This window comes from Salvelinus sp. IW2-2015, linkage group LG5, assembly GCF_002910315.2.
Source record: "Salvelinus sp. IW2-2015 linkage group LG5, ASM291031v2, whole genome shotgun sequence".
Taxonomy (NCBI): domain Eukaryota; kingdom Metazoa; phylum Chordata; class Actinopteri; order Salmoniformes; family Salmonidae; genus Salvelinus; species Salvelinus sp. IW2-2015.
The window spans coordinates 27,577,209-27,587,882 of record NC_036844.1 but is presented as its reverse complement, the minus strand read 5'-3'; the positions used below and the strand labels follow the sequence as shown (position 1 = coordinate 27,587,882).

At 40.5% G+C, this 10,674-nt stretch overlaps 1 long non-coding RNA gene across 1 annotated transcript; it reads right to left on the bottom strand.

Moving 5' to 3' along the window:
- Positions 1-820: 820 nt before the first annotated feature.
- On the bottom strand, positions 821-1,551 carry LOC139027765 (uncharacterized). Its single transcript, XR_011479918.1, has 2 exons — positions 1,089-1,551; positions 821-1,033 (listed from the first exon to the last, which is right to left on the bottom strand). It is a non-coding gene; the product is annotated as an uncharacterized lncRNA (long non-coding RNA).
- Positions 1,552-10,674: the final 9,123 nt, after the last annotated feature.

Sequence of the window (10,674 nt, the reverse complement as noted above, 5' to 3'; positions counted from 1 at the left end):
TGTGATAGGGTTGGAGAGTTGACTGCAGGCTGGAGGTTGTGATAGGTTGGAGAGTTGGACTTGCAGGGCTGGAGGTTGTGATAGGTTGGAGAGTTTGACTGCAGGCTGGGAGGTTTGATAGGGTGAGGAGAGTTGACTGCAGGCTGGAGGTTGTGAATAGGGGGTGGAGAGTTGAGCAGGCTGGAGGTTGTGATAGGGTTGGAGGTTTGACTGCAGGGCTGGAGGTTGTGATAGGGTTGGAAGAAGTTGACTGCAGGGCTGGAGGTTGTGATAGGTTGGAGAGTTGACTTGGCAGGGCTGGAGGTTGTGATAGAGTTGGAGAGTTGACTGCAGGCTGGAGGTTTGTGGATTAGGCGTTGAGAGTTGACTGCAGGCTGGATTTGTGATAGGGTTGGAGAGTTGACTGCAGGCTGGAGTTGTGATAGGTTTTGGAGAGTTGACTGCAGAGCCACATTGTCCTCTCATTCATTGTCCTCTGAGAAAAATACCGTCATCCTGTTATTTCATGCTAGTTGGTTTGAGAGGAAAAACCAATGAAGGAGACTTGAGTCTAGTGACAGGTATATGCTAAAACTACTTAAAGCCATATTCTGTTTTTAATGCATTGTGGTTGTTTGTAGGCTTGAGATGTTTGCTTCCCCCCACCCCCTTATCTGTAACCTCTGTGTTTACTTCCTCTACGAGTTTTACTTTATTCTGGTGGCTTTGGTCCCAAAAGTTGGGTTTCCTCTCAAAGTTTTGTTGGTCCTGGTTAGAATCTGGCCTGTAGAACATTATCTGGACTACTCAGTTAGCGCGGGTTAGCATCAGGCGTTATTTATAGTCGGAGTCTGTTGCAAAATGTTTTGCAATGAAACCTGTTTACTGTTTGGTTCCTAGAGAGTAACAGGAAAAGGAACGAAACGGAGAGGACTACCTGAATTTGTACATAGAAACTCATTTTCATTGATAAACGTTTTACATTTGCAACGGAATCCGACTGATGAATACACACAGCGTTTTGAACTCTTTGTGCTGTGTTAGTCCTCATCACCTCGTGAGATTGTGAGATCACTCAGTCACGCGTCTGAGTTTTAATCCTCCATCACCTCCGCTGCTTTTATACCATTTTAACTGAAGCTTGTGGCCACAATGACAAATAATGAAACTTGATGTAGGCCTAATCAATGTTTACATCCACATTTGACATGACATGCTTGATGACTGACGGTTGCCATAGTTGTACACTTTCATGTGCTCTCGTCAAAACGCTATGAGATCTTGTGGAGGCTTCTGGAGATAGCATCTAGCTAACCTTAAACCCTTGGAACTGGTCATCGTCGGTTGATTTGTTCAAATCCGTTATTTCCTCATGACATGCTGCTGTTTGTTGAGGTGCTTGCCGTTTTCAGGACCAGTTGCTCCCCATCTCTGTGCCACTAGAAACCATGCATGGGTTGTTGGTCTGTCTTGTCAGCTGTTTTGGCAGATTGGTGAGCTGGTTGAAATGGATGCAGAGGAAACTGAGAAAGAGTGGTCAAGCTGCATTCAAACCCTACATAAAGAGCCAGGGATTTCAAGTAACCAGTTAGTCAATGTCCTCTTCAAGTGTTCCTTTTTGTCAGTCACATCCATGCCCAGTAGTTGGTATGTTTTATCAAGTGTAGTTAATGATCTCTGTGTCGTGTACAGGTTTGAGAGGTGCTTGTACAAAAAAAAAAGAACGAACATATTTTTTTTAACATCTTTTACCAACTGACAGTAGGGTTAATCCTTTTTATTTTATTTTTATATGCAAAATGTTAAGGGCTTTTGGCATTCCATCCACAGTAACCCGAAATGACCCAGATTTCAGTTGTGTTGATTTAATAAATGATGGACCAGTAAAATGGTGCCCTGAGTGTTCCTCTGTCCTGTACTGTCTAACACTGACCTCAACCTACAGGGCAGTGACGGGCCTTTAAAACCTGATTCACCCATTCACCTTCAGATAGACACATTGTAGCGGGAGGCAGATGGGAACCTTTCTTATAATCATACCAGGACATTAGAAACCCCAGCTTACTTCATTAATCTAGCCTATTGTAGAAGGGGTTTGTCCACAGACATGCTTGGTTTAGATGTTATTGTGGTAATGGTCTATCTATCCTGTTCTCTGTGCTTCCCTGCTCAGATATTGGATGGCATTTCCTTCATATTATCCTCTTGTGGTCAGGGAAATGCTGCTCAAAAACATTGACAAGACAAAGGAGGCCTATGTAAAGAGATATATTGGCCTAGTAGTTTGTCACAAAAACAGTTTTCAGAGAACTGCGGGACAAGCTATCCCTGTTGTTGAACAATCGGGTACCCATTTTCTGGTCCATTCAATACAGCACAACCTGAATACTTTTCTGCTGCAAAATCAAGTCCACCATTCTCTTTTACATACTTGCCGATATATGTATACACAAATGCAGTCCATTCTGTTGCATGTGTGTATAAAACATACAGTATGGTTTAATCCCTGACATCGAAGGCTTAGAGACTTGTATAAATCATCAAAAATAAATAAAATGGTGCTATTGGACCTCATGTTGGGGCGGTCGCGAGTTTCGTGACTGGTCATGCGGACTCATCGATCATATCCGARTTATTATCCTTGAWATATGCAGATCTGTTCAACAGGTGTTTTTTCCTACCAGTGTAAGTCAACACCCTGCAGGTTTGAAAGGACAAGAAGTCACTACTAATCCCCCCCCCCCCCCAACTCCCTGCCTCATGGCCTGGGGGTTAAAGGTATAGTCTGTCGTTCAGTAGATCGTGGCATCAGAAGGGGACATTCTCTCCTGGACTGGGACAGTAAAGAGTTGGAGTAAAAGGGGTCTATCGCCCCTCCTCTCCAGCCTCCCATCGTAGGCCCCTTTCCCTGTCCAGCCCACGATTGGATGTTCCTCTTAGAAGCACACCCATAACACTTCATGTTTTACTCTGTTAAATCGTGAGTTTTTATAGCTGTCCTGTATCATTTACTCATCCATGGAGTTGATTATCAGCTTTAAGGTCATCTGACAGAAGGCTCTCACTCAACTCTGGCTCTTACAAACTCCCTCAAAGGAAGTCGTGCTTCTCACGTAATATTGTCATTCATGTAGCCCTCTATAACAGTGGTTTCTTTAAGCTGGACATGAGGGTGGGTTTAGTTGGCAGGTTTAGTGAGCCAGATGAGTGATTGCTGATGTCATCAGGATGCTCACATAATTATTGTATGACATTTGACTTGGACAATTCGTTGCCATTCATGAATCACTCTTCCGTATGACCGTAAGTATATCATGTAACGTAATTTTAACATGGAAATGACTGAACGTAAAGGTTCATGAATATCAATAAATCTCAGTCAAATGTGATGTGATTTTCCTGGTGTCCTTCAAAAGATTATTCTGACTGCTAATTAGCAGTTAGTTTAAACACCTCTGCCCATGGATGAGTGACCATTGTTCATACTAACACAACTGGGATAATGTGTAAAGACAATGTCATTTGGTTCCATTGCCCGGTTTAGCCCCTGCATCCCTTGTATGTGTACCGGTATGCATATATTTTTGTGGAATGCTTAAGCTCCTATTACCTTTGTATGTTCAACTGAACCAAAGATGCCTCTGGCCCATAGAGATGTATAGAGATCATAACATGGAAGTAACCTGTTTTTGCATGGACATTTAGGGCTTCCTCCTTTTTAAAATGGTCAACTTGGTGGGGATTCCTATGGGTTGGGAGTGATCGACCAATGAGCAGAGCATTGTTTTCTTCAAATTAGTTTGTCTAGTTTGTAATTGGCTTTAAGCTATATGGCTGCCATCTAGCGGCCACAATAAATTGAACACAATTTGGTTCAAGACTCCATCACTGCAAGTGGTAGTAAGTCATCAATGTTAGCTTTACACTTTTTTCAAACATCAAAAGAAGAAGAAAATGGACTACTTTAAAATGGAGAAAGCCTCAATGGCACTGTGCGTGCTGTCGCAGACGCCATAATGGCACAGATACAACGTAGCGATCTCTATACATCTCTATGTTTTGGCCAAGTCCAAATGCTGCTCTTCAGGCCTGGCTTCCTGTCCTTCCAAAAAACACCCCTGCAAGAGACAAAATGTTATTTTTTTCCGTCTGTTTCAGATTTTTTAAAATCTGTTTTTTTTGTACAATTTCTAACTTGTCTTTTTGATTTCTTTAGCAACCTCTTATTCAATGAATTTCATTGATTATGTCTGAAGCCTTACCCGGCATCAAGGATAGTGAAATTACTTGGTTGCACACAATTTTTTATTTTGTTGTCGTCACTTGTATTTTCATTATTTTAATTTTTTCAACAACAAAAAAAKCCCCATAGCGTGCCTCCTAGATGTATGGGTTTCTGTGTTTCTTTCCTAAAGACCAGCAGTTATACTTTATATAAAAGATGAGTTTGTCCTTGTTTTTTATGCCGTTAAAGATGAAAAAAGACCTCTTTTCTTTACTCTGGACCCAGTAGCTGCACTGGTATACAATCGCACTAATAGATAAACAAAAAATAAATAAATAAATGAATCAATAATAAATAAAATAAGAACTACAATAAACTTGTGTTTGGACCTTTTATAAGATTTACTAAAATAAAAGAAATTACTGTTTTTGTACATCAAAATTTATTATTTTCCCCAAAACTATTTTGGATCTAGTTTAAATTATTTTAGTGGTTTTCTATGTTCTGAAAATGTGAGACACAGAGTTGTGCGACGTGTCGCTGTGCAGAGTAACTGTCTCTGCTGTGGTGGCATGACGGGCCGCGGGGTTGCCTGGTGTAACCCCTCACACCCACCTTTTATTTCTTCTACTTTTCATTTTTGGTTCCGTCTCTTTCTCTGCTTTAGTAACTTAAATGTTGATGGAATAATATGAACTGGGGGGGGTAAAGACTCCTTTAGAGCTAGAGTCTCCTTCCTCTCCCATTGAATTGCTGTTAGTGTGATGAGACTTGAAATGGGCATTTATGATAGTATGGCTCCAAAAAAATACAGAAAATGAAAAATGTTTTTWAAAAATGTGTGGGGAGGGAGAAAATCTTATATATAGATGGGTTATCAGTGGGTATGTGAGCAATGGCTGTGGATATGATCATGTAGTTTTAAACATTGTTATTACCTTTTAAATTCATTTAGCCAATAAAAATGAATAAAACCAAGTGAAAAGATAAATGTGTGTGTGTGAGTTGTGTAATGGGTGTTTTTCCATGTTAAACGACTGATAACGTATTTGGTTGTATGCTTGGAGAGTTGGAGCCTGATTGCATGTTATACAATACACATTAGGTTATATTTATAGCTTGGATAACAAGTCCATAGTAATGGAAAGGAAATAATTTAGGTGCTACACATTGGTGGTGTTAGAGGTGTTTGCCGCTTACTATTTAAATCCCTGTGAGGACTGGAAAAGAGCTATATTATCTACACCTGTAGTGATGTGTGGGTGAAATCGTAGGAAGCCAAGCCCCCCCCCAAAAGCCATTTTACAACCAATGTGCTGTGATAATTACTTAGTTTGCTCTACAACCCGTTAGTTCATATAAGCCACAGTGGCAGAATAAATGAAATCACACATTTGTTTCATTGCAACATCTGTCCGGTGAAGTCCACTTAACATATTTCATGTAACAAACAGTTAATGATCTACAGCATGGTCAAGCAAGGTAATGTTTCCAACATTTTCGGGCTACTATTGATTTAGAACCAGTTACTGCAAGTCACAAAGAAAACAGGAGCTGCCTCAACTATTCCAGCACCATTTCAACTTCAACATTATCTAATCACCTCTACTTAGTCTAATGCAGTGACAACTAAAAGATACTAAAAACGATTTTGTCAAATGAACTTAAGCCAAATGTGATGTGGCTGAGCTCACTCAGTTTAACTCAACGCTGATTGGCTTTTATTATTGAATTTTTTATCAAGGGAGGCCAAATGCTCACTGACATCCCATCCTGGGCAGCAATAATGTCCTACTCTTTTTGACCTGACTGCATCACATACAGTTGAAGTCGGAAGTTTACATACACTTAGGTTGGAGTCATTACAACTCATTTTTCAACCTCTCCACAAATGTCTTGTTGACACACTATAGTTTTGGCAAGTCGGTTAGGACATCTACTTTGTGCATGACACAAGTAATTTTTCCAATAATTGTTTACAGACAGATTATTTCACTGTATCACAATTCCAGTAGGTCAGAAGTTTACATACACTAAGTTGACTGTGCCTTTAAACAGCTTGGAAAATTCCAGAAAATTATGTCATGGCTTTAGAAGCTTCTGATAGCCTAATTGACATCATTTGAGTCAATTGGAGGTGTACCTGTGGATGTATTTCAAGGCCTACCTTCAAACTCAGTGCCTCTTTGCTTGACACCAGGGGGAAATCAAAAGAAATCAGCCAAGACCTCAGAAAAAAAATTGTAGACCTCCACAAGTCTGGTTCATCCTTGGGAGCAATTTCCAAACACCTGAATGTACCACGTTCATCTGCACAAACAATAGTACGCAAGTATAAACACCATGGGACCACGTAGCCGTCATACCGAACAGGAAGGAGACGCGTTCTGTCTCCTAGAGATGAACGTACTTTGGTGCGAAAAGTGCAAGTAATTCCCAGAGCAACAGCAAAGGACCTTGTGAAGATGCTGGAGGAAACAAGTACAAAAGTATCTATATCCACAGTAAAACCAGTGCTATATCGACATAACCTGAAAGGCCGCTCAGCAAGGAAGAAGCCACTGCTCCAAAACCGCCATAAGAAAGCCAGACTACGGTTTGCAACTGCACATGGGGACAAAGATCGTACTTTTTGGAGAAATGTCTTCTGATCTGATGAAACAAAAATAGAACTGTTTGGACATAATGACCATCGTTATGTTTGGAGGAAAAAGGGGGATGCTTGCAAGCCGAAGAACACCATCCCAACCGTGAATCACGGCGGTGGCAACATCATGTTGTTGGGCTGCTTTGCTGCAGGAGGGACTGGTGCACTCCACAAAATAGATGGCACCATGAGGAAGGAAAATGATGTGGATATATTGAAGCAACATCTCAAGACATCAGTCAGGAAGTTAAAGRTTGGTCGCGAATGGGTCTTCCAAATGGACAATGACCCCAATCATACTTCCAAAGTTGTGGCAAAATGGCTTAAGGACAACAAAGTCAAGGTATTGGAGTGGCCATCACAAAGCCCTGACCTCAACCCTATAGAAGATTTGTGGGCAGAACTGAAAAAGCGTTTGCGAGCAAGGTGGCCTACAAACCTGACTCAGTTATACCAGCTCTGTCAGGAGGAATAGGCCAAAATCCACCCAACTTATTGTGGGAAGCTTGTGGAAGGCTATCCGAAATGTTTGACCCAAGTTAAACAATTTAAAGGCAATGCTACCAAATCCTAATTGAGTGTATGTAAACTTCTGACCCACTGGGAATGTGATGAAAGAAATAAAAGCTGAAATAAATAATTCTCTACTATTATTCTGACATTTCACATTCTTAAAATAAAGTGATGATCCTAACTGACCTAAGACAGGGAATTTTTACTCTGATTAAATGTCAGGAATTGTGAAAAACTGAGTTTAAATGTATTTGGCTAAGGTGTATGTAAACTTCTATCTTGTAGATACGCTACACATACTGAGACAGCTAGTTCATTCGCTCTGATGTTTTCTCCAGTGAGATACACTTCCTTCAATTCCCAAGAGGCTGAATGTATGAAAGACAGAGAAACAAAAGATACAAAATAATGTATGTATTATTATATATATTTTTTTGTTGGGGGGGGGGGGCATTTTTTAGGGAAGCCTGGCATCCATGAATACACGCCACTAATCTACACTTCACAAAAATATAAACACAAGATTTTACTGAGTTACAGTTCATAAAGGAAATCAGTCAATTGAAATAAATAAATTAGGCCTTCATCTATGGATTTCACATGACTGGGAATACAGATATGCATCAGTTGGTCACTGATGCATATCTGACAACCAGTCAGTGTCTGGTGTGACCTCATGCAGCACAACATATCCTGATAATTTGATCAGGCTGTTGATTGTGGCCTGTGGAATATTGTCCCCACCCTCTACAGTGGCTGTGTGAAGTTGCTGGTCGTACACGTCAATCCAGAGCATCCCAAACATGCTCAATGGGTGACATGTCTGGTGAGTATGCAGGCAATGGAAGAAATGGGACATTTCCATTTCCAGAAATTGTGTACTCACCCACACGACGCCATTAGCCCGGTACAGTTGAAATCGGGATTCATCCGGGAAGAGCACACTTCTTCAGCGTACCTGTGGTCATCGAAGGTGAGAATTTACCCACTGAAGTCGGTTACGACCATGGTGAGGAKAACGAGCACACAGAGAGACTGTTTCTGACAGTTTGTGGAGAAATTCTTCAGTTGTGCAAACCCACAGTTTCATCAGCTGTCCGGGTGGCTGGTCTCAGACGATCCTGCAGGTGAAGAAGCTGGATGTGGAGGTCCTGGGCTGGCGTTGTTGCATGTGGTCTGCGGTCATGAGTCCGGTTGGATGTACTGCCAAATTCTCTAAAACAACATGAGGCGGCTTATGGTAGAGAAATGAACATTCAATTCTCTGGCAAATGCTRTAGTGGACTTTCCTGCAGTCAGTATGCCATTTGGACACTCCCTCAAAACTTGAGACATCTGTGGCATTGTGTTGTGTGACAAAACTGCACATGTTAATGGCCTTTTATTGTCCCCAGCACAAGGTGCACTTGGGTAATGATCATGCCGTTTAATGAGCTTCTTGATATGCCACACCTGTCAGGTGGATAGATTGTCTTGTCCAAGGAAAAATGCTCACCCACCCTGATGTAAACACATTGTGCACCAAATGAAATAAGCTTTTTGTGAGTATGGAACATTTCTGGGATCTTTTGTTTCACCTCATGAAACATGGGACCAACACTTCACATGTTGCATTTATATTTTTGTTCAGTGTATTATTAGTACCTGAGGTATTCACTGAGAAAATACAATTAAAGGGCAAAAATCACTTTTATTGTCAATAAATACAACAGTGCACATTCACCCAGAAAAAAAAACAAGCTTACAAAAGTAAACCATATCCCTTTATTTTTTATTGTGTACTTGTAAAGTAACACAAATATCCCTCATTACAAAATGGGAGCGATCCAATGATCGAAGTGAATAGGAAATGCTACTTAAAACCTCTTCAGTGGGCTGTAATACTTCCCTTATAACAGGGGTTCCCWATTACTGTCACAACGTAGAGCTATGCAGGTTATCAATAAACAGATGCACTATGTGATCATGTATATAGAACAAATATATTGGGGTACATGATATGGACTGAAATTGGGATGGCCCTTAAATAACCTGGGGCACAACACTCAAAATGTAGACTGAAGTGTAAAGTAAAGAACAAGCCTGGTTCACAATCTCATGTGATAGAGAATAATCAACATTATAGTTTAATCTGCAACCTTGACAGTTGTGCCCCACTGAATATGGCCCATGATTAAAACAATAAATATATTTAATGAATAATCTCTGAAGGCCATCTCTTCCTCTAAGATCCCTGTATCTCTCAACAGGCACAGGACATTGTTCCACTCACCCTTTCGACAACCGTGCTGCACAAAAATACCTACATCAAGATACTTTCCTGTCGTTTCCCCTSCATTATAATCTGATAGGACAGAAAACAGTCTTTGTCTCTGAAAAGGCCCCCTACATCATATTTCTTTCACCTTTGCAGTTTTGAAAATCAGTGATGGAGAAATGGGATAAAGAAGCAGGAGCCTCTTTCATATATACCATTTGATCCAGCACGTGAGGAACAGGTTTGTCCATGTAAGTCATTGAAGAGGCTGTGACCGAGGCTGTCTGACCACAGATATCATGACAGGGAAAGCTGCTTCACAACTGTTACTCTTCAAACAATCATAATGTGATGGTTTTTACAATGGATTAAACTTGTCACAGATGAAATGTTACAAACACAAAATGTCAACTTGACCCATATCCAGGCCAACTGGCATGGCAAACCCAAATGAAGAGTTTAAAGTGTACAATAACAATGACATCTAAGAGAGCTCTAAAATGTTTTACTGAACATAACTACAAAAGGTAACTTAAGAAATAAAAAGTATCTCGTATTCAGAAAATCGTACCAAAACAAAACAAGAAACAAAGGCAAATTTCATCTGGCCAGCCCCACATCAAGAACTACCAAACTCCAGAAGTCTTTCCCATTGTGCGCATAGGCGCCTGAGCAATGGGGAAAATGGAGCAGCTACAACCCCACTTTCAGAATAGAGGTGCAAACATCAGTTTTAACCCCCACTTTTTTACCAGAAAATGATCATCCATTGGATAATTTTAAATGATTAGTAATGTTTGTATTAAAATGTATATGTCCATTTGAGAAATAACCAGTAGGCCTAATATTACATGCTTACATCTGTGAAATATTTTTCCTCCCCAAGCTGTTTACAGGCATTTAACACCATTCTGCATTTTTGCCATCTATTTCCCCCAACTTCAAATCAACTAAATCACATTGTAATTTTTTTTTCATTAAGTGACAAACGTAACAGTTCTGGCTGAGCCCCATATGCGAGCGCACAATGGCCACTTCACGGTTATAATGTTG